General features: G+C 37.9%; 1 protein-coding gene across 7 annotated transcripts in view; it reads left to right on the plus strand.

Annotated features, from left to right (window-relative positions):
* The window catches only part of PPP1R12B (protein phosphatase 1 regulatory subunit 12B), a 211,291-nt gene that overhangs the window by 815 nt on the left and 185,167 nt on the right, over positions 1-25,309 (plus strand). The gene's annotated exons all lie outside the window — the stretch shown is intronic.

Raw genomic sequence — 25,309 nt, forward strand, 5'->3', positions numbered from 1 at the left:
GATGCCTTTTCAGAAAATTCAGTTTTCTGTGTGGCCCTGTTATCTGAGATCATTCAGAGAGTAAACCCGTATATTAGGTTAAAGTAAGCAGATCTTCTGAAACCATACCTCTTGTTTTGCTGGTTTGTAATGATTCATAAACAGCTTGTGTCTCCCACAGGCTCCTAGAACACCTCTGACCTCATTGTTACGTGTGTCTTTTTAGGAGTATTACCTCCCTAAGAGCTTCCTATGGAGAAGCTGAATACTTCTGAATACCTACTGAATCACTTATGTTTGTTTGATACTTGTGGAATAGTCTTTTTCTTTTCTTTTTTCTCAAAGCTTTTTATAAAAATCATATGCCCTATATATACCTATAGTATATGGGTTGTGGCTATAACTTAACAGTGGTGTGCTTACTAATAACATTCTTAGTGCCCTCATTTTATGCAACAGTATTCTTACTTATGCAGTAATGTTCAATACATTCTGACTGTCATAACTAACTCCCCCTTCCCTCCCCTAACGGAACTTCATTCCTTATTTTGGTGAGCTGAGAGCTGGTCACCCACTCCTAATCTTTCTTATTTTTTTTTTCTGCCGTGTGTACAAAGTAAATGTGTTGGCATGAGAATCCACTTCTAAATAATAATTCCATTTTGTGTCATACCACTTACTGAATGTATTAGCCAATAGCCTAAAATTATCCCTTACGTTTGCAACCCTTCTCTTTCAGATGGAAGAACCTTCTCTTCTTTTCATTCTGTTTGTATCTGGGGTTTTTTTTTTTTCCCTGCTTATAAGAGTGGCCCACGTAATTAGCAAGCAACATTTGTATAGTCCTTTGCTGTTTAAAAATTCTTATGTGTGGGACGCCTGGGTGGCTCAGTTGGTTGGACGACTGCCTTCGGCTCAGGTCATGATCCTGGAGTCCCGGGATCGAGTCCCGCATCGGGCTCCCTGCTCCGCAGGGAGTCTGCTTCTCTCTCTGACCTTCTCCTTGCTCATGCTCTCTCTCACTGTCTCTCTCTCAAATAAATAAATAAAATATAAAAAAAAAAAATTCTTATGTGTGTCTTCCCCTATGTGGATCTCAGCAGTGATTCTTGAAGTAGGTGTGGCAAGTAGTGTTGTAACTCCCATTTTACAGATGAGGAATCTGAAGCTTGGAAAATTGTTACTTGTGCAAGATTAGAAAAGAAACAAGTTGCCCTTAGGCATTGATTTTTCAGACTTAAATTCCAGAGCTTTATTTCTCACCTAATAAGGAGCTGAATATAAATAAGCTAGATGCTAAGAGGGCCTTATGCATTATTTTAAGTTTCTGGATTCTTTGAGAAGGTGAATATTTATTTTTCAAATAAATTTGGAATGTTAAGGAGATGGAGATCTGGATTCTGGAAGGAACCGTTTCTTGGGCTCATAGATGGTAGAGAAATAGAATCCAGGTTTCTGGCCCATGTGCTCCTTTACTGAGTCACCATTCTATCAAAGCAGTTTTCTTAGTGCAACTCAGGAGCCCTGTTTCTTCTACGGCGACTCTGCTACCTGAATCTGGTTCTTACTGTATACATTTTAGTAATGCCCTGAGAAAAGCACATGCTTTGAGGTCACTCTGGTAGAGCTCCTTCTCATACAAGGTAACCACTCTTCTGATCCTTTCTGAGACTGACTTTCTTGGTGCCTTTCCTTCTGTCTTAACTACCGTCCCAAGTTGTGAAATACAACTTCTCTCACTTTATATGCTGTTCACATTCAGTTATCTCTTGAAAGAAGAGAGGAAGGACAGCTATGAGATTTTTAAAAACAATGACACCTGCATAGGCAATGTAGGGATTTGTCCCTGTTTATGGGTCTGACAGTGAGTTGAATTGAATAGGTATACTTAATACTAGACAAATTCAACCGAAGATTAAGCTGCTTCAAGATTTGGAGCCAAACAAACCTTCTGTTGAGAAACTATCTCTTTGTTTGAATCCAGACAAGGGGCCTTTATTGGCTCAGGAACGCTTTTACAAGTCAGTTTCCGTGGAGTGACAGTATGTTTCTCCATGCTCTGAAGAACTCTTAAGGTACATAAAAGGTTATATTCAAAATGTGAGACTGGAGCTGCCAGTAGCTGAACAGCTTACTTTGTGACTGATTGTCCTTCTGTGAAATGGAGAGTGGTACAATTATCTGAATTATTTAGTTAAAATATCCATCGGTTATATAAACACAGTATGAATTATCAGGATAATTGCTTTCTTTCTCCCTTCTCTTTGGCCATGGCCTCTTGACCAACTGTGAATGACCATCTTGGCATGTTGGAAGAAACCCCCAGGTGATAGGGGTGGTTGATTTTTCTCCTCCCCCAACAAGGTCACAGTAAATGATTTACACTTCAGGTTGTGGTGCCTTGATGCTACTTTTGACTTAGAGACCTTTCTTTCTTGGCAGCCTTTGCTAAGACCACGAGGTGCTTGAGTCAATGATAAGCTCCAGGGGGCCTATTAATAATACTTGAAATAGACTGAGGTAAGAAATATCTCAAAGGTTAGACCTTCTCTGATGAAAGCCTTGGAAACTGATGCAGACTAACTAAACTTGGATGAGTAAATTGTATATGCCCTTAGTATCCCAGAGTTAACAATGGAAATCAGGCATTACTCTGATTCTCTAAGCCGTGAAAGTATTTGCTCACAGAGGAATTCCCATTTCATTTATTTATATACACTATCAGTCATGACATATGGGTTAATATAGTTCTGTGTGAGGTGGTACTTCTTAAAATTTCTTTTATTTTTATTTATTTATTTTGCAAAGTTGATTGTTATCCCCTATTTTGGTATCCTTAGTATTACAATCTCGGGTGCTCTAGGTGTAGATACAGGCTCTTAAAACTATATCTGTGAAATTGTTGGGCTGCTGTAAGAGGCAAGTGCTTGCTTTCAGAAAGGAGATTTTCTGGGATTTGTTAGAATGAGTGCCTGCATATTTCTTCAAAACATATTTTATTGGCACGTATCTGTGTTGGGTGTAATGGATTCTAATGTCTGTCCACACAGAGATGAGGATGATTCTGTACTTGATTCAGAAACTCAGGTCAGTTTTGTAGTGGTCTCAGAGTCCAAGTTTGGGGACACCCCAGACTGGAATTCAACTCCTAGTATTTTCTGTTATTCTACAGCTGCCTCCATCTGACCCTGTAGCTTCAGGGAGATTAAAATGATCTATCTCTCTAGAAGACAGAAACAGATGAGGGAAGGAGGAAAGGCAGAGCAATTTATATTCAGAGTAAGACAGAGTAAGACAGAAGAAGACTAGGATGGCAATGTGTTCAGTTCAGTACAAAATAGTATGTATATGTGCCAACAGGGGTGGTGAAACAAAACTTTGTATTCTTTGTAGTTTGTTTTTAAGTAATCTCTCTGCCAGATGTGGGCCTCAAACCCATAACCCCAAGATCAAGAGTCTTGCTCTATCTACTGAGCCAGCCAGGTGCCCCTAAAACTTGTATTCTTAACCCCTTCTCTTTTATTGCAAGTTCGTTACTTATTTCCCTTATAGTTCTGCTTGTGAGATGTTTTACCTCACCTGTGTATATTGATGAATTCAGTTCAGTGTCAGGACCCAGGGCAATATGGGATTAAGAAGATCCTGTTGGCTTCATCATTGTGGATTTGGAACAGTCATCCTGAGTCATTTAGTAGTTTACCTCTTTCAGTTGGTTATGATGCATGAGACTATGTCGGGCACCTGGCTCCTTGCCTTATGAGTATTAGTCCCAAGTTTCCATGCTATAATGGACCTCAAAGCCAGATTTGAAAAATAGGCTTATTTTTATGGTGGGGTGTTTTTTTTGGTTTGTTTTGTTTTTGAGTATAGAAGCAAGTTACTTTTATTTGTTCCCTAGCCAGATTTTTGTTGCCCATTCTTCAAGTCCTGTAGAGTAGCAGTATACTATCATTTGGGCTTATAGAATCTTCTCTGTGAATATTTTTAAATAGGCAAGCTGTCAGTGTGTTTGGTTTAAGCATAATTCTGCTAAACGTAGAAGGTTGGATGGGTCTTGTTGGTAAATTAAAATTAAGTCATTGTTTGCTTATTTTTATTTTTAAGTATTTTTAAATTAAAGTACACTTTATTAGGATGCCTGGATGGCTCAGTCGGTTAAACGTCTGCCTTTGCTTAGGTCATGGTCCCCAGGTTCTGGGATCAAGCTCCGAGTCAGGCTCCCTGCTTAGCAGGGAGTCTGCTTCTCTCTCTCTCTCTCTCTGCAGCTCCGCTTGCTTGTGCTTGCTTTTCTCTCTGTCAAATAAATAAAATCTTAAAAAAAAAAAAAGTATATATACAGTAAAATTCACCTTTTTGCATGTAGGGTTCTGTGAGTTCTGACAAGTACATGCAATTGTGTAGCCACTATCGCAAATCAACATATAGAATATTATCATTATCTCCACGATTTCTTTGTCCTCCTTGTAGCTACCTCCTCCTCCCACCCCCAGCCCCTGGCAGCCATTCATCAATGTTCTGTTCCCATAACCACAATGCCCTATAGATGAATCTTACAGCATGAAACCTTTTGAATCTGGCTGCTTTCATTTGCTGTAATGCAGTGACATCCATCCATTTTGTCGCATGTGTCAGCTCACTGGCCTTTATTGCTGAGTGGTATTCCAGTGTATGGAAGTACTACAGTTTGTTTATCCATTCACCAGTTGAAGGACATTTGTATTAATTTTAGTTTTTGGTAATAATGAATAAAGCTGCTAGAAACATTTGTGTACACATTGTTGGTGTGGGCATGTTTCGTTTCACTTTGGTCAAATTCCTAGCAGTGGTATAACTGAATTCTGTTGCAATGAATGTTTAACATTTTTTAAAAAGATTTTTATTTGTTTATTTACTTGAGAGAGAGGGAGAGAGGGGTAGGAGTAGAGGGAGAGGGACATGCAAACTCTGTGCTGAGCGCAGAGCCTGGAGCAGGGCTCCATCCCATGACCCTGAGATCAGAACCTCAGTCGGATGCTTAATCGACTGAGCCACCCGAGGGCCCCAGGGAATGCTTAACTTTAAAAGAAACTGCCAAACTGTTTTCCAGAGTGGCTCTACCATTTTGCGTTCCACCTAGCAATGCATGAGTTCTAGCTGCTTTGCAGCCTTACCCTTATCATTTTATTTAAGCTATTCTAATAGTTACATCGTGATAAGTCGTTTTTAATGACAGTAGTAAGAATAGTAGTAACAGCAGCCGTGGTAGATATGGGGTACTTCTGCGGTATTTACTCTGAGCCAAGGACTCTTCTAAGTTCTTTTAATATATTAACTTGTGTGGAATACTCAAAACAACTCATGAATAAGGTACTTTTATTATTGTCTGGAGTTTATAGAGATAGGGAAACTGAGACACTGCCCCTGGTCACACAGATAATAAATGACAGAGCGAGAATTTAAGCCCAGCAGTCTGACCGGAGAATCTGTGTTCTTAACTTTATATTGCCTCTTACTGGACTAAATTACTTCTCATTCTAAAAAAATTAGAAAATGAAATTATAAAAAAAAGTTGAAAGTAATTTAAAATCAGGCTACTCAGAGATATATACTACTAACATTTTAGTGTATTCCTTTCAGGGTTTTTATTTTTTAACATTATACTGGGTTCATATGTATGGGTATAAGAGCATATTTACAAAGTTGGTATTATATACTGTCTTCTGATTTTTTCACTTAACTTTCCTTGTAATTGTTTTCTTATATCATTAAATGTGCTTTGAAAGTTTGACTAGTATTAGGATATGCTTTACTATATTATCTTCCTTGTTAAAGGTTTTATTATATTGTTCAATTTACTGCTAATATTGAATGCCTAATAACAGATTCTAAGTCTGTGTTAAAGTGTATGTTTGTTGATAGATATAGTTTCTTCCCTAAAGAAACTCACAGTCTGGTTTGGAGATAGATAAATCTAAAACAGTTACTTTTAGAGTGATAATTTCTATGACGACAGGGAAAGATGCTTTCCTAAGTGGAGGGACGAAGGAAGACGATCCATGATGATGGAACAGTGTGGGCAGAGAGATAGGAAGAGGTTTGGTGTGCAGGCAGAGGGGACTCAGTGGAGGAGTCCTAATGGATGCATTTGGAGGGTTAGGAAATGGGTGAGGATGACATCCTAGAAGACTTTGAGCATCAAACACCAGGCCAGGAATGCTTGATGGAGTTCTTAGCAGAAGACTTTTGTGGGTTTGGGCAGGGAAGTTAACCCAACCAAAGCAGCATTAAGGAATATGAGGCTGCATTTGGATTTCAGAGTGAATAGAAAGACGCAGATGAAAGAACCAGCCGAGAGAATGCAGATGAGAAAGGAAAGTATAATACAGTTCTGTACTGTGAGTCTGAAAGAATTTTGTTACTCCAGTGGATATAGGAGTCAGTCTAATTTTGGACGGAGGAGCTCTGAAGACATCCAAATAGATATACCCTGTAGGCATCTATGATTCAAAGCTAATCACCACTTCCCCATCTAGGCTCTAGTTTCCTCATATTTAAATGAGAGTTGGCGATTACCATAAAGGTGAGAGTTGAAGAAATGAGTATGGAGGAGGAGAGAATATAAAAGAAAAGAACAAAAAAACCCACAATTAAGTGGTAGGTAGAGGATGCAGAAGTTCCCATTAGGGCCATAGGAGTATGTGGTGGGCTGACAAAGGCCCCCTCAAAGATGTCCATATCCTAATCCCCAGAACCTGTAAATATGTTACCTTGTATGGTAAAAGAACTTTGCAGATATGATTAAGTTTAGGATCTTGAAGTGGAAGATTATTTTGGATTATCCAGAGGGAGTCCAGTGTAATCACAAGGGTCTTTATGGGAGGGGAGGCAGGGAGGAGAGCAGGCAGAGTCAGTGACAGATGTGCTGATAGAAGCAAGCAAGGGAGTGATCTGAGGAGGGGGCTGTGAGCCAAGAAATGCAGGCAGCCTTTAGAGGCTGGAAGAGGCAAGGAAATGGGGTCTCCCTTCAGAGTCTCAAGAAGGATTGAGCCCTGCCAAAAATTTGACTTTAGCCCAGTGAGACTGAGTTCAGACTTCAGATCTCCAGATCTGTAAGATACTAAGTATATGCTGTTTTAAGCTACTAAGTTTGTAGTGATTTGTTGCAGTAGCAATGGGAAACTAATACAGAGGAGAACCAAGAAAGCACAGTGAAACTAGGGAGGAGTTTCAAGAAATGGATGGTTGATAATGTAAAGGGAAATTGAGGGGAAGACCTAAAACAAAAAACAAAACAAACAAAAAAAAACCCCAAAACCAAAACCCGTTGGACTTGGTCATTTATAACCTTGGAAAGAAAAGTTCGATTGAAAGATGTTTTTGAGGGCTTTTGTGGAGATTATTTGAAGTTTTTTCTTATTAAGGGTAGGTTAATCTTTCTGTTGATTTTTGGAAAGAAAAAAAAAATAGATCTGCCATCAGTATGATTCTCAATGTAAATAAGGACCCAAAATATGTGGGAAGACTCCTAAAAAGCTGGCTTTTGGCTAATTCAAAATAATGAAAATGGTTTCATTATTTATGAGTTAAGAATATTATAGAATATTAAACTTGACTCTGGGAACAAAAAGGTTATAATCCTATTACTGAAGGGATAATTAGCTAGTTGAGATTATTTTATTTCCCAGTTCTGGTTTGGCCCATTTCCCACTCATTAGCACTGTCACTGGAGGGTAGCCTTAGGGGAACAGTGATAGGGAGGGAGGTTAGGACCAATAAAGAGTTTCTGCTGCCATTTATTCTTTCAAACTCATTTATTGAATGTCTACTTTATGCCTGACTCTGTGCTTCTTGTTGTTACTTAGCAATTCATATATTTTAGAAATGAACTAGGATTTTGGGAATGCTTTCCAGAATAGCTGGTTCCTATTATCATTTATAATAGGAAATTGGCTATGTAGTGATTTTCTATTTTAGCATCATAGCTCTTGGGGATTGGAGGGAGAATCTTGTATTCATCAATATTTGTGATTATTTTCATCTGTGCTTGTGGATTTATACTTTTATACCTAAAGATGGTGAAAAATGGGAATTTGGAATAAATTTTTAGCATTTCAACAGTAGTAATAAATCCAGATGAAAGATCTTGACCCAGAATTTTATATAGGACAAGGAAAACTTGCTCAATTTGTTGACTTGGGGCAGGAGGCTTGAATGCATTGGGGATTTCTCCCCTACTTTTGAAGTGTAATTTGAAAAACCATTTCTTAGGAGTGCCTGGCTGGTAGAGCATGTGACTCTTGATCTCAGGGTTGTTAAGTTCAAGCCCCGCACTGGGTGTAGACATTACTTAAAAATAAAATCTTTTAAAAAATAAAATAAAAAATTGTTTCTTAAATCTTGGGTTTTAGATTGTAACCAGTTAGAGTAAATTTGGGAGACTTGAAGTTTTATCAGGCAGCAATGAGTTTATATTCATTTCATGCGTCGATGTAATTAGAAAACTGAATCCTTATTTCTTTAATATTGAAAATTGATCTGCATGTGGTTTCTTTTTTTTTTTTAATTAATTTATTTATTTGACAGAGATCACAAGTAGGCAGAGAGAGAGGGGGAAGCAGGCTCCCTGCCGAGCAGAGAACCCGATGCAATGTGGGGCTCGATCCCAGGACCCTGGGATCATGACCTGAGCCAAAGGCAGAGGTTTTAACCCACTGAGCCACCCAGGCGTCCCTGTACTTTGCATCTTAAACGTTGTCATATTGTGACAATCTTTTGAATCATATTTTGATGCAATATTGGGAAAGTATTTTACAGTGCCATGCTCGGAATACCCATGATATATATGGTATACAACCTGGCTGTTACTTAGGAATTTTTGATCTAGTGACCCACTTTCTTTAATTTTTTATAAACTTTTTTATTGTAGAATATTTAAAAATACAAAGTACAAAAGTAAGGAGAATAGTATAAATGAATTCTCAAAACTTACCAACTCATGGCCAGTTTTGTTTCATGTCTAGGTAGGTCCTTTTCTCCTCATACCCAATCTACTGGATTATTTTACAACCAATCCTAGATGTAACATACTTTTATTTGTAAATATTTCAATATGTATTTCTAAAAGATGGAAGTGTAATAAAAACAATTACAATCTCATTATTACACCTAAATATTGAACACTTAACTCCCTAAATTATAAAATATTCAGCAGTGTTTAAATTTCCCTGATAGTTCATGGAGTTTTTTTTTTTACAATTGTTTTATTTAAATTAGAATTCATGTAAGGTCTGCATGGGTTCATATATATCTTAAGATTCTGTTAATTTATACTTTCCTCCTCACTTTTTTTCTCTGCATCTTATTTGTTTAAAAATAAGGGTTGTTTGTACTGTTGTTTCCCACAATCTGGATTTTGCTGACTGCATGATTGTACTGCTAACATGTTCATTTGTCTCCTATATTTTCTATAAACTGGTAGTCAGATCTAGAGATTTGATCTGATTCAGATTTGAAGTTTTTAGCAAGAATTCATCATAGGTGGTGGTGTATGTTTCTCTCGGGAGGCAGATAGCATATAGTGATCTCTCGTTGTGCTTTAATGGCATAGATGGCCTAACAGAATTTTGACACTTCAAGACAGACATGACTAGACCTGAATTTTAGTGATTAATTCTTTTTTTTTTTTTTAAGATTTTATTTATTTATTTGACAGAGATCACAAGTAGGCAGAGAGGCAGGCAGAGAGAGAGGAAGGGAAGCAGGCTCCCCGCTGAGCAGAGAGCCCGAGGCGGGACTCGATCCCAGGACCCGGGATCATGACCTGAGCCGAAGGCAGAGGCCTTAACCCACTGAGCCACCCAGGCACCCCTGATTAAAAAGATTTTATTTGTTTACTTGACAGAGAGAGAGAGACAGTGAGAGAGGGAACATAAGCAAGGAGAGTAGGAGAGGGAGAAGCAGGCTCCCGCTGAGCAGGGAGCCCATAATTAGTTCATTTTTATAATTAATATTACATTTTCTTGTGTTGACCCTCTAAGTGGGATACCAGTGATCAGCTAAAAAAATTGTGAACACTATGAATAAAATGGTTAATATAGGTATAGCGTATTGACTGTTGGAAGGCTGGACATGGTACTAGCAATTTTAGATCCGTACCCTTCATGTGTAAATATTTGTCAGGGATGATGACAATGGAGTAAACTTTCTCTATCACCTCTTCTTATCAGTTCCTTTAACTCACAACTGAAGTTCCCCTTATTTTGAAATAGTGTCCAAAGTCCAGTTCAGTAATATGATTTCTTGTCCCCTAAGATCACCACCAGCTCTTGAGCTTTATTAGAAAAGAAAACTTGAGGGGCACCTGGGTGGTACACTCAGTTGAGCTAGAACTCTTGATTTTGGCTCAGGTTGTGATCTCAGGGTCCTGAGATAGAGCCATGTGTTGGGCTCTGCGCTCAGCCAAGAGTCTGGTTGGGACTTCCCCTGCACACACGCGGGCTCTTTCTCTCTCTCTCTCTAAGATAAATAAATAATAATAAAAAAAAAAAACCCAAAACAAAAAAAAACTTGAAAGCCTCCAAAGAAAACTAAAAAAAAAAAAAAAAAAGAGTAAATTGGCTGTACAGGAGAGACCTTCTTAATAGGCATCTGGCCTTATAGGGGAGACGATAGGAAGAGAAGGCTGCTCATTACAAGTGCCACAGTTTTGTAGGCAAATGATGTGCTCACCTTAGATAATGGGGGTGACATTTGGAATATTCTTATGGAGGTTGGGCTGGCAGCCTTTGTGTTGTGCCGTTTGAGGCGGGGGAGAGATCTGCCCTTCTAATTGAAAGTGAACTTCGCAGTAGAGTATATGGTTTTATGAATTATGTTTTATTTATATGGGGCATTTCATGGGAAACAGGTTTACTTTCTTTCTGCTTCTCTGCAACCTTTTTGCCAGCTTTCTTATTTTGGTTAGCTGTTTTTGTTCATTTACTTATTTTTTAAGTCAGTTGGCCTCGCTATGAGATATGGCTGCGAGGTGCCAAGGTGGATTGTGTTTGGGTCTTTTGGATGCAGCTTCAGTTGTTGTATGATCACGACTCTTGTATTGATTTTCCTCCCCATGTTTAGATTGTTTCCCTTTGCCAGTAAATAGCATAAAAATGAGGTCAAAAGAATGACTCACCTCATTATAAATCACTAGAGGTAATGGAAAATGATTTGAAGGATGACCGAGCTATGTCCCATCTGTTGACAATCACTGTTGGAGAGCTCCTGCCACACAGACCCGAGTGAAAAGGTCCCTCCATTCAGGTCTCACCAAGTGCTACACTGGGCTAGTATCAGGAAAATGTTACTGCTGGAACTCTTTTAAGTGCTTAGTAGATTTTTAAAATAGGCAACATATTTTTTATTGGCATCCATTTTCAGGTGAGAGTGGAGACTTGTTTGCCTTGATTCAGTTCTTTCTGTGCTTTAGCAGGATTACCAAGACTCAAAAAGTTTTCATAGGGGAATAACTTTGAAATATAATGATTTTTATCTCTCTGTTTCTAGTAAGTATCTAAATTAAGAAGGCTCTTATCTTCATTTTTTTAAATATCAAGAGAAGAGAGAATTCCTGTTCTTGTAATGTGCTTCTGTGGTTGGATCTTTAAAAATCCAGGAGTCTTTAAAAATAAAGGAAAGCTCCTTTATTAATTGTTTTTGGTCAGATATTTATTGCGTACTTCTAGATGCCAGATCTTTCAGTAGATGCTGGGATACAGCGATGGCAAAGTCTCTGCCCTTAGGGATTCTGCAGTTACTGGGAAACTCATAGTTTTAAAGATATAGTCTGGTTCATATTGCTCCCATTTATCATTGAATCCATTTCCTATTATCCTGTTCATAGTAAAAGAAAAAAGGGTATTGATTGTTATCCATAGTTTGCCTTTCTGTGTTTTTTAGATTATCAAGTGTTGGTCTTCAGCCTTGTATAGTTTAGTCCTTAGCCTTCTCTAATCTAATGAACATGACCATCTGTTTAATTTAATTTAATTTAATATCAATTTCCAAATCATTAATCATTTGCTATCTCTACTGTGGATTTTTAAGCTCTCAAGCTCTCTTTGGGCTCAGTGATAAGAGTCAGTAATGGCTTCAGCCCTGGGGAGTACACTATTATAGGGCCACTTGAAAGTAGTTTTAGGACTAGCCATTATGTATTTGTTTTGTTATAGGATTATCAAATTCCAGGACATTATAGCAAAAAGAACATTAGAGGACAACATCTGATCCACCTCTGTCAGTTGACAAATGAGAAATCTGAGTTCTAGAAAGAAGCTGAAAGAATGCCATAAGCATGAAACAGAAATAAAATATAATGAACTGTTTTTACTTATAAACCAAATGATCCAATATCTGCTTGATATTCTTTTCTATCTATGAAAGATAAGTTTGGGAAAAAGTAAAATATTCTCTAAATTCTTTTAAGAACTTTTGAAGAAGGATAATACCCTGTAGTGTATTTCTCTTTTGTAAGCCTCAATATGATAGACTCTTCATGTTATAATTATTCACATTTCAAGAGAATTAATCTCAGAGTTCTTTTAAAGTACTGGTTTCACATTTAATTAAGTCATCTCTGTATTTACTGTTAAGTAACATCATAACATTACAACAAAATTATATAGGGGTGCCTGGGTGGCTTAGTGGGATAAAGCCTCTGCCTTCAGTTCAGGTCATGATCCCAGGGTCCCGGGATCAAGCCCCGCATCGGGCTCTCTGCTCAGCGGGAAGCCTGCTTCTCCCTCTCCCTCAGCCTGCCTCTCTGCTTACTTGTGATCTCTGTCTGTCAAATAAATAAATAAAATCTTTAAAAAAAAAAAACCCAAAAACCAAAATTATATAAAAGAAAAAAACAATTCACTAGTACAAATAACACCATAACAATGAACTTTTTTCATTTTTCTTTGTTTTTTCCCCCCAGGCTATTAATTTTTACAAATGTTTTACCATGGTAGAAATCAGTGTGTCTTGATTATAGCAAGTACTATTTACTGAGTGCCCACTGTGTACCAAGTGTTGCATTATGCATTTTGCTTTTAAAATTATTTTTACATCAACAACTCTACCAAGTAAGCGGTTTTATTTCATTTAATAACAAGGAAGTAGAATCAGAGAAGGCAATTTGCCCTTACCTAGGTCTCATTGAATCTAGGTCTGTCTGACTCAGAAGCTTCAAGTTTTCTGCCTAGGTTTTAATGCTTTTACTTTCTTTTTTTTAAAGATTTTTTTTTTTTTTTTTAATTTGAGGAACAGAGAAAGAGAGAGAGTGCTTCTGCACACATGAGGAAGAGGAGGGGCAGAGGACCCCATGCTGCTTTTCTGACAGTTCTGGTCCACCTCTCCTTTTAGAACTAATATTAACTTTATTTATTTGTTTTTTTAAAGTAGGCTCTATGCCCCCCACATGGGGCCTGAACTCACCACCCCAAAACTGAGAGACACATGTTCCACCAACTGAGAAAGCCAGGCACCCTTAGCCCTTCTGTTTACTTTTAAAAGGCTTCTTAGATCCTTTAGATTCGTACCATTTTGGGGCAAAGGGGGAAGATTTCCTTTTTTGCATTCTGTTGCTCCTTTGATTTTTTACATTGTCAGAGTTTACATCTCAACTCTGTGAGATGATGCACGGCTTCCCTACCTCTTTCATGTCATGGTGCACAGAAAATGACATTATTTGTATAGCACACTTGGGAGGCGTGGGAGTTTTATATAAAAGTGCATTGTATTTCCCTAACATATCATGATAAAATCTATTAAAAAATTAAACTTTGGTTAATTGCTAGCATTAAAATCTATTAATAATAAATGGGGCGTCTGGATGGCTCAGTTGGTGGAGCATGTGACTCTTAGTCTTGTGATTGTGAGTGCCAGCTCCACCTTGGGTGTGTAGACTACTTAAAAATAAAATCTTAAAAAAATTTTTTAAAAGGAAAATCACTGTTTAAAAAATAAAAAATAAGTAGACCAAGAAGTAAGTCAAGAAATGAATAAAATAAATTAAATCTTATTTAGAAACACCTATTAATACCACATAATGACGATGTTGGTCATGGTGATAATTATGACATACCCACCTTCTAGTTAGAAATATTGTGGAGGGGCGCCTGGGTGGCTCAGTCGTTGGGCATCTGCCTTTGGCTCAGGTCATGATCCCAGCCTCCTGGAATCGAGCCCCGCATCGGGCTCCCTGCTTGGTGGGACGCCTGCTTCTCCCTCTCCCACTCCCCCTGCTTCTGTTCCCTCTCTCTCTTGTCTCTCTCTATCAAATAAATAAATAAAATCTTAAAAAAAAAGAAATATTGTGGAAAAATTGGAGCAAATTAAATAGAAAAACAATATATTTTACATGTGCATTTAAAACATAGAACTTCACTAGTGTTAAACAGTGGAGACTAAAATTAAAACATAGGCGAAAATGATTCAATAGGAAGATCAAGGAAAGGGCTATTTTATGGAGTCACTATAGCAAACTCACTGGCAATGGAGTTTTATATACCAAAATTCTTATTTCTAAATTTAGCAAGTTTATAGAGGTAGCCATAAAAACTAAATATAACTTTAACTATTTTAAATTTTGATTGGCTGCAAAAAATTTTTTAATAGTATTACAAAATTCCATTCAAGAAGATCTTTGCATCATACTTGTGACACATTTGTAGTGCAATATATGATTGGAAAGACCTGATAGAAAGTCCTTTAGATTAAAAAAAAAAAAGCCCTTTAGATCATACATTTAATAGTTAGCACTCAGTAAATATTGACTCTTATTATTATGTTGAGTTACTATAGCAAAATGGTTAAGATTATGGTTAAAATATACCTGGGTTCTAATCCTGGCTTTGCTTCTTACTAAGCTTTATTATGTAAGCTGCTGAGCAGTGCTGATTCCTAATAGGCATATAGGTGATTTTCCCATTAGTCTTGAGATGAAGACCAGAATCTTTAAGGAGGCCTTCTGTGACCCATCAGGCACTGTATGATCTGATCTCTATCACTATTTGATTATCTACCTGAACTCATTTTTCTTCTTGTTCATTCCACTCCAGCCACACTGGCCTCTGCCCTGTTTCTGAAAAACTCCAGTTGCTGTTCCTGCTAAAGGACCTTGTATCTGTTTTCCCTTCTGCCTAGAAGGCTGCTTGATCAGATAATCCGCCTGCCTTGCTTTTTGACTTTCAACGGATCTTTACTCAAATGTTACCTTTGCAGCAAAGCACTCCCTGGTCACCGGTCTAAAAATTTCAGATGAACTTTCCTTATTTTCTTATTTTTTAAAAAATATTTTATTTATTTATTTGACAGAGAGAGATCACAAGTAGGAGGCAGAGAGAGGTGGGGGAAGCAGGCCCCCTGATGAGCAGAGAGCTGGATGCAGGGCTCGATCCCCAGGACCCTGAGATCATGACCCGAGCTGAAGGCAGAGGCTTAACCCACTGAGCCACCTGGGTGCCCCTCTCATTTTCTTATTTTTTAAAAATTGAGGTATATATTGCATTTAGTAAAATGCATAGATCTTAAGTGTACAGATTAATGGGTTTTTGACAGTGTATATTACCATATAACTATCACCCAAATCAAGAAACAGGACATTTTCATCACCCTTGACAGTTACATTTGAGCTCTCCCAGGCAATCACTACTGTAATTTCTGTCATTCTAGGTTAGTTTGACTGTTCTTAAAATGGACTAGTATATGCTTCTTTATGTTTGATTTCTTGAACTGAACATGTTTTTGAAGTTTATCCATTTTTTGATGTATCAGTAGTTCATTCTTTTTATGGCTAAGTAGCTACTCCGTTTTGTGAATTTTTGTAATTTGTTTATCCTCCTGTAGATTGACTTCTGGTTCTTTCTTTCCTTTTTTCTTTTCTTCCTCTTCCTTCTATTATGAATAAAGCTGCTGTGACTATTTTTCTACTGTACAAGTCTTTTTGTAGATATATGTTTTCCTTTCTCTTGGGTAAATACCTAGAGATGAAATTGCTGGGTTGTAGAGTATGTGAAATTTTAACTTTATTAATAACTTCAGCTTTCCAATGTGGTGGTACCATTTTACACTACTACTAGTCATGAATGATAGTTGTTTGCTCTACTTCCTTCTTAATTTTTGATTTTGTCAGTCTTTTTGTTCTTGTTGTTAATCTTCTTAATACTAGCCATTTGAGTGTTTGTATATTGCTCTCTGATTGAGGTTTTTTGTTTTCAATTTTTTTTTTTAAGATTTTATTTATTTGAGAGAGAGAGCATGAGTGAGGGGCGTGGCAGAGAGATAGGGAGAGAAAATCCCAAGCAGACTCCTGGCTAAGCCCAGAGGGCTCAGTCCCAGGACCCCAAGATCATGACCTGAGCCAAAAATTAAGAGTTGGACGCCTACGTGACTGAGCCACCCAGGCACCCCTCTCACTAAGGTTTTAATTTGGCATGACAAATGATGTTGAACACCTCATGTACTTACTGATCATTTGGAGTATGTATGTGTGTGTGTGTGTGTGTGTGTGTGGTGTCTGATTTAAATCTTTTGCACTTAAAAGTATTTTTTGGTCCTTTTATTATTCATTTATAGAAGTCTTTTTTTTTTTTTTTTTAAGATTTTATTTATTTATTTGACAGAGAGAGACACAGCCAGAGAGGGAATACAAGCAGGGGGAGTGGAAGAGGAAAGAAGCAGGCTTCCCGCCGAGCAGGGAACCCAATGTGGGGCTCCATCCCAAGACCCTGTGATCATGACCTGAGCCGAAGGCAGATGCTTAATGACTGAGCCACCCAGGTGCCCCTTGAATGTTTGAATATTTATGTGCACGCAGGCCTTCACGGAAATGAAGTGAAGATATAAAGAGTGAGTTAAACTTACCATATTAGGGGCGCCCAGCTGGCTCGCTTGAAAGAGCGTGTGACTCTTGATCTTAGGATGGTGAGTTTGAGCCCTATGTTACAGGCAGAGGTTATTGATATAATAAATGCTTGTTTCTGGTTTGTTAAGGGTTTTTTTTCCCCCCCTTTAAGATTTATTTATTTATTTTAGAGAGTAAGCACACTCAAGCAGTGGGAGGGACATAGGGAGAGAATCTCAAGCAGAGCCTAATACAGGGCTCAATCTCACAACCCTGAGATCATGACCTGAGCTGAAATCAAGAGTCAGATGCTTAACCAACTGAGGCACCCAGGTGCCCCGTTAAGGTTTTTTTGGTCGTTGTTTTTTTTTTGTTTTTTTTTTTTTGAGATTTTATTTATTTATTTGACAGAGAGAGAGAGCACAAATAGGCAGAGAAGCAGTCAGAGAAGGGGGAAGCAGGCTCCCTTCTGAGCAGGCCCAGATGTGGGGTTTGATCCCAGGACCCTGAGATACAACCTGAGCCGAAGGCAGAGGCTTAACCCACTGAGCTCCCAGGTGCCCCCCTGTTAAGGTTTTTAAAAACCATTTTATATTGCAAAATGTAGTATGCATATAGAAAAGTGTGCATAAAACATAAATAGACAAATTAGTGGAGTTTTATAAAGCAAAGGCTTGAATTACCACTACCTCGGTCAAGAAATTAAAGATTTGCTAATGATTTAAAGAACAGGAATGGGTATTAATTTTTTAATACTTGTGACATTAAAACCATTAGTTAATAACCTTGGGAAGTTTAAAGGGATTATTGGAGTGATATCATAGACAGTATCCTTTAAAAGTGCCAGTTATCAACTGTAGCTTTAATTGAGGCACTGAAGCTGCCATTATTTTACATTTCCAGGAGGGTCTGATTTTCTCCTATGCTTTGTAATTGATAACCGTCTGTGTTCTCATTATCTGTCCTTGGATGGCTCACTGGTACTTCAAAGTCAACGTATTTATGCTTCTCTTCCGGTGTTTCCTATCTTAGTATCTCTTTTTAATATCTCTATCCAGTTGTTATGTGAAATCTGAGTAACATCTGTGACTCCTTCCTTTCTTGACTGATTTGTTCAGCAGTGTTTATCTAGCACTTACTATGGGCTAGATACTTATTAGCACTGAGGAGGTAATTAGTAACAAAATAGACATGGTATTCTCATGAGCTTACACCACCATATCCTGTGGATAGCACCTCCTGAGCGTCTCTGAAGTCTCTCTGCTTTCGTTTGTTCCCCTCACCATTACTGTAGTCCAAGTCATTATCTTTCACCTGGGTTACAGAAATAGTCTGCTGAGTAGTTTCCCGGCTTGTCCTTTGCCTTTCCCAACCATTTCCTGTACTCCAGCCAAGAACAGCTGAACATTTTATGCTTTCCTTAAAATCCTGCGATGTTTGTCATTGCCCTGTTTTGAGAAGTGAGAAGTCCATTCTCACTTCTTGCCATTCCCAACTTCGAATTCTGCACTTCAACAATATTTCATTTACTCAGTTTGTGTTCTGTTTTTTGTACATCTCCTTCTACTTCTCCGATGCCTATTGTCTCTGTTTGCTTACCCATTTTTCAGGTCTCAGGTTCAACATCATTATCTCCAAGGAACCTCCCCATAGCTTACCCATACTATGTTTTTTTTCCCATGGTAGGTTCTTCTCCTGCATTTTCCCCTTGGTATCTGATAGCGTATGTGTCATAGCACTTGTCATATAGTTTTCTAGTTTCTCATTTCTTTGGCTATCTTCCCCTAACCAGACTTCAAGCTCTGGGAGGGCAGGGACTATGCCTACCTTATTTGCCATTGTGTTAACTGCATCTATCACAATATTTATTAAATTTTAGGCACTGGGAATAATTATTTGTTCAGTGAATAAACTAATTAGGGATAGGGGATGGTAGCAAGGGAGTAACAGTGAATTGTTCCAGCCAATAATTTAATGAGAATAATCAGAATTGGAATTAGGGTTCATATTTCAAGTCTTTTCCTCAAAGTGTATGTTTTTTTCTTGGTAATTCATTTTCTGTTTTGGATTTTTTTAATCACTTAAACTTTGGTTGGTTAGGACTTAGAGGGAATTAGGAATTGGATATCATGTTCTTACATCTTTTGAAGACCAAGAGAACAAGAAGGAAAACATAAACCAGGATTTTGGATGCTAAAAATATTGCAGAATTTAGAGCCTTGACCTTCAGGCCATGTGTCAGTATGATGTGTACAACTGTTAGGAATAAGCATCTCTGATGTAGAAAGTTTTTGCCAAGTTCAGACAGTCTGCTATGTCGTAAATCTTACAGCTTTGGAAATCAGCTGAAAGCAAATCAAAACACTAAATCGAATGGATTGGTAGAAATGCAAGCATTGTAGTAAAAATAAAAAGATATTTTTAGCATTGTTTGGGGATTGGTATATAAATGCAGTGTTATCCATAAAGCTAAGAATTGCATCCTTTTAGAAATTATAATGAATTAAATAAAATTAGTCTGTCATTTATTTGATATAAAAATTATACTGGAAGTTGTTATTTGTAGTAAAGGAGTGTGGAAAGGATCTTTAAAGTTTTTTTCAATATAATATAAATATTAAATAACGTAGTAGGATAATAGACCAAACCAGAGTTCACCAGGGACTTCAACCTGGTGCTTCTCTTGTTATGGTTGCTGGGAGACTGTTGGTCAAGGACGGTAGATACTTTTGTGCACTGCACTATGCTTGCGGTCTCAGCAGGATAAAAAAAAAAAGTAAAAGAAACCTTTTCTTCCTTCAAGGACTTTTTATACTATTTGGTACGATAAGACATAGTTACATGAAAAAAACCAACAGCAACAAAACAAGGTGTTTAAGGTAGAATAATTATAGAATGATTAGACTGGATAATTAGTACAGAGGTTTTGAAGAAATAGGGGTTACTGTCAATGGGAAAGGCACTGTTTCTGGCAGGTTGGCATCTCGTAACTGAGTATTGAACAGACTGGATATTTTGGAGCAAAGAAGTAATGTGAAAAGAGTAGTATTTTAAGTGATTAATTTGACAAAATTGTATTGAATAAATTGATTTGAAGAGGGAGAAACATAAGATGTGTAATAGCTTATGATCATAGACTCTATGGCAATAGTGAAAGGGGTTGAAGAGAACAGTAAGATGTGAAAAGGCATTTAGGAAGGATACAGGATATTGAAAATTACTGGATATAGAAAATAAGAGAAGGAGAGGTAAAAAACAATTTTAAATTTTAAGAATAATACTGAAATTCAACAAATATTTATTAAGCATCCATTCCTTACTACATACTGAACTAGGCGCTGAGAAAAAATGGTAAGAAAGACAGTCCTCTTTCATTCTGCACTAAATTGTAAATTGAAATGGGGAAGGCAAGAAAGGAAGCTGATTTGGAGCAAGAGTAGAGTTTAGTCTTAGGCTATTAATTTCGGATAAGATATCGAACCGCTAATGTGCACTGAACAGTTGGAATTTAGAGAAGAGTTTAGGATCTATGAGATAGATTATGAAGTTAGAACCAGCTGGGCTCCCAGGCCACTAGTCATCACAACTGTCCTTTTGTAAGTGCCCTCTACTTTCTTTATGCTTTGTCAAGTTCACAGTCCTTACCCTGCCTCTTCCCAGTCCTTCTCTCTCTCCTAAACTGCTCAGCAGTGCTAGGTAAAATTTTAGAATATTTCTTATTGGCTACATGACAGACATGACAGACTGAATTTTGTATTAAAGAAGCAGCACAGTAGAGTGGTTCAAAGCACAACTTTGGAGCCAGACCATCTGGATTTGAGTCTTGGTTGTGTCACTTGCTAGCTTAGGCAAGTCACTTCATCTCTCTGTGTCTCAGTTCCATCACACGCGCAATGAGAACCATAAGAGTGTCAAACTCATAGAGTTGGTATGAGGGATAATTGAGCTAATCTATGTAAAGTGCTCAGAACACTGCCTCAGCACACAGAGTGCTTGTATATGTATTTGTTAAGTAAATAAATTGAAACGCCCTCATTTGGGCCCTCATTACCACCTACCAATATTTTAATCATCCCTAGTGGCTCCATATCTAACCACATCTTTTCCTTTCTTTCCTCTTAAGACCTGACCTAATCATCATCTACTCAACAAACAAAACAAAACAAAAAAACAAAACAAAACAAAACAAAACAAAACAAAAAAACCCACATTCAGTATGCTCTTCTCCACCTCCAAACTGTCTCTGTTGTCATTTCTTCTCCCCTCCTTTCAGGGGCTAGTATCCTCCTTCCCCACCTCTTCCATGATATTACTAGATCAGTTATGTCTTCATTTGTGTCTTTACTTTCTTCTCCTCTCCTTTCTCCTTCTTTTCTTTAAAATCCCTCAAGTTGGGGTGCCTGGCTGGCTTAGTCAGTTAAGTGTCTGCCTTTGGCTTAGGTCATGACCCCGGGGTCTTGAGATAGAGCCCCACTTCGGGTTCTGTGCTCAATGTGGAGACTGCTTCTCCCTCTGCCTCTCCCCCTGCTTATGCGCTCTTGCTCTTTCTCTCTCAAATTTTTTTTTAAAAGAATCTTAAAAGTAAATAAATGAATGAATAAATAAATAAAAATAAAATCCCTCAAGTTGTCTCCATTCTTAGAAATAAAAATGACATGGGGTGCCTGGGTGGTTCAGTCGGTCAAGCGTCCAACTCTTGATTTTTGGCTCATGTCATGATCTCAGGGTCATGGTATCAAGCTCCACCTTGGGCTCCACGCTGGGCCCTGTTTAGGATTCTCTTTCCTTCTCCCTGTGCCCTTTCCCCCCACCTCCCACTTGTGCTCTCCCTCTCTACCAAAAAAAAAAAAAAAAAAAAAAAAAAAAAAAAAAAAAAAAATTGACCTTAACTGGACTTACTCTGGTGCTCATTTTGCAATATATACAAATATCAAATCATATTGTATACCTGAATCTACTATAATGTTATATCAATTATACCTCAATAAAAAAATACACAGATAAAAATTAATACCAAAACCACTTGCTTTCAAACTACTAACTTATCTTTCTGTCCTTTCTCCTCGGATTCTCTAAGGAGTGGTGTTTACCCACTTAGATTCCTGTTATTCTACTGATACTGCTTTCTTGCAGGTCACTACAGACTTCCTAAATACCTTCCATACCTTCTTAGTTCTTTTCCTTTGGGACCATTTTATGATATTTTGTCTGCTTGATCCCTTTTATTAATTAAAAACTCAACCCTTGGCTTCTAAAACATTGTTTTTTTTTCCAGGTCCTCCTCTGCCCACTCTTTTTCCAGACTTCCATCTCCAGCCCACTTTTCTCTCTTGCTGTTTCTCCATTTGTAACTTTACCCACTCCCATGGCCTCATCTAGTGCGTACATACCCATGATGTCCTGATCTATCCAGCTCTGACCTCTCCAAACTTTATGTTTTCTCTGGACTCCAGATTTGTATTTCCCAGTCATCTACTACACATCTTGATCTACATGTCTTACAGATTTGTAGCAGTCTCAGTATTTCCAGAGCAAAACTGTTTTTTTCATCCTTTTGCTCCTCCTCCTTCTCTTCTCATCTTTTCTTCATAAACCATTCAGTCATCTAAGACATTAATTCTCATTTGTCAGTCCCACCATTGATGCTCAGCTAACTGCAGAGGGCACATGTTAAAAATAGAAACTCTTAGTCCTACCCTCCAAAGAACCTGATTCAGTAGGTCTGAGGTAGGACCCAGGAACCCTTTACTCTGATGCTCATCCAAATTTGGGAATCACTGATGAAAACTGGAATTTGCTCCCTTCCTTCCTTCCCCTATGACTTGTTGAATCATCAAGACTTGTCAGTTCTATCTTTTTTGTGTCTTGACTCTGTCTTCTTGTCTCCATTTACATGGCTGGTACCCTAGTTCAGGCTGTCATCTCTCATGTGAACCAGTAGACACTTATTTATTTAAATGGCTGTTGAATAAATGAATGCATCATTGCCATAGTCTGCTGTAGGTCTCTCTTTTTTTAGTTTTGCACACACTACTGTCCATTTTTAATGGAACCTTCAGAGTTATCTTTAAAATATCAATCTAATAATAAAACTTTCCTTAAAAAAAATCTATCAATGGTTACCAAATTTTATTACACATTAGGATACTCATTCAAATACACATGTCTCAGCCCTATCTCTGGAAATTCCAGTTCAGTAGCTCTGGGGTAGAGCCCAGGAATCTGTATTTTTTCCATGGATCTCAGGTTATTCTGATGCAGCTTTGCATTTTGGAACTATTGACATGGAGAGTAAAAAGACTGTTTCCATGGCATGGAAATTTTTTAACCCATCTTACCAGTTTCTTTCCCCATGACTGTTTAACCATATTCACATAACCTACACGTTTATTACTTGCCATTTCCTGAGCACTCCTCGTGAACATATGCTCATGTTGTTCTCCTTGCTTACATTGCCCTCCCTGCCCTCTGTACTTGGTAGAGCCCCCCCCAAATCTTTCAAGGTTCTGTTTAGATGTCACCTTCTCTCCAAAGTTTATCTTGTCAGAATTTATTTGTCCTTCCTTCTTGTCCTCATACACTTGTTCTTCATGATAGTTTAGCAACTACCTGTGAAATCATCTTACACAAATTCATATTTAAACTTTTCTTATGCTAGACTGAGAGTTCCTGATAAGAGGAAGCGTGTTTCAACCATCTTTTTCTCCTTAGTGCCCAGTATACTCCTTAAATGAATGAATCAGTGTCCACTAAAGTTCTGAAAGAAGAGGAACTCTGTTATTGTCAGGAAGAGCAGACCGAGGTCTGACCCTTCAGAAATTTACATGTTTCAGAAGAGAAGGAGTGATCATACAGAAAACTGAAGAACTAGTTAGTTATCAAGGAAGCGAAGGAAGCCTCAAGAGAGACCATTTAATGGCTCCTTCATCCAGCTGTTTACTAAATACATATGTATTTATTGAGCATTTACTATGTGTCAGGCATTATTCTGGGTAATGAGGGATATTACTTGCTGCAGAGAACTTGGATGTGTATGCATCTAAAATAGAAAAATAGAAACATCAAAATCTTTTTTAAAAACTTGATTTTATCTTAATGAGGTTTATAGTTGAGGTTTCTTTCTATACTATTGAGTCAGTTATCTCCTTCTTTTAGAGGACAAAAGATCAATATGTAACTGTCACACTAGCCCATGAATGCCTGGCCCCCACAGAGGCTCAAGTCTGTTATTTTCCATCATTCCCTAAAGCTAGTAAAGTCCAGTTAGTTGTAGGTTCGAGAAAGTTATACCCCAGTTTCCGAAACTGAATTTTCTAAAAGATTGTGAGGAGTCGGACCTTCTTAATTATTTGGAATAAACTGTTAATCTTACATGAAAGCATAGGGATAAAGTCTTTTTTTCCCTTTAATCTGAGAAATCATTTTTTTTTCTGGTGAGATTCCTGGGAAAGCAACCAACTCATTTAAGAAAAGTTTAGCTGGTCTGAGACGAACATCTCAACTAGTTTTTCTGAACACATTGGCCAGAGGGAATTGTCTCACTCCCTCCTATAGGGGCTCTAAATCGTAAGAGCAACTTGATGAAATACCTTTTCCATTTCCAGAGCCAATAGTCGTGTGCTGGTAGAACTCTGACTATGCCATGATTGGACATCTTGACTGGTTGTTACATTTTCATGATTACTTCTTGGACAAGGGTGAGGAGTCCCATGTCTCCTGTATGATTTCTGCTTTTAATGAGGTTCTGGTAATGCCTCTACAAGGTTCCTGTTTTGTTTCTGTTTAGCCCTATCCTCAAGCAATTTTATTAGGTTCCATCTGGCCCATGGCTAACAGCAACAATTTATTGCCTGGATTGTGCCTTTCTTGGATCTTATTTGTTCCTGCTAAAATCAAAGATGTTATGTTTTAAACAGTGGGAAAAAAATTTAGGCCAGGACTCCCAAGTCAGCATCCAAATGCATAAATTTTATTATTGCAAACTATGGTCAATGACCAAACAGTCGACATTTGAAGGCATATAGTAGCTTCAGACTTCGCAGACTATCCATCAAGTCTTTTTGAGCAAGTCATGCTGTGGCAGGTGGAAGACTCAGGAGCCAAAGCAGTTTCATTATTTACCTACTGTTTCCAGCCTAGGGCTACTGTTGCCCCAGTGGAGAGATTTATCAAATGGTTTTGATATGATGACCTGTGAGTAAGGAGGAAAATGTATTTCAAACAAATTCTATGAACATAAGTGGAACTTCGGATTATGGTGCTTGTTTCTATCCACTCTAGAGAGGGGATACACCTGCCTCATCCCCTGACAACAGAGCCCTGAAGATTTATGCTCTTAAACCTGCCTTCCCCCTTGGTTCTGTCCTTCCTGGCCATCTCTTGACAGTGTCAGTAGAGACCTTCTCTCTGCTTTGCTGTAGGCCTGCTTTGGTTACTGATACAGTATGAAATCTGCTTGTCCTGATTATTTCTCTGAACTTGAGT

The sequence above is a fragment of the Lontra canadensis genome, unplaced genomic scaffold (genome assembly GCF_010015895.1).
Source record: "Lontra canadensis isolate GAN:19392208 unplaced genomic scaffold, GSC_riverotter_1.0 scaffold63, whole genome shotgun sequence".
NCBI classification, from domain to species: Eukaryota; Metazoa; Chordata; class Mammalia; order Carnivora; family Mustelidae; genus Lontra; species Lontra canadensis.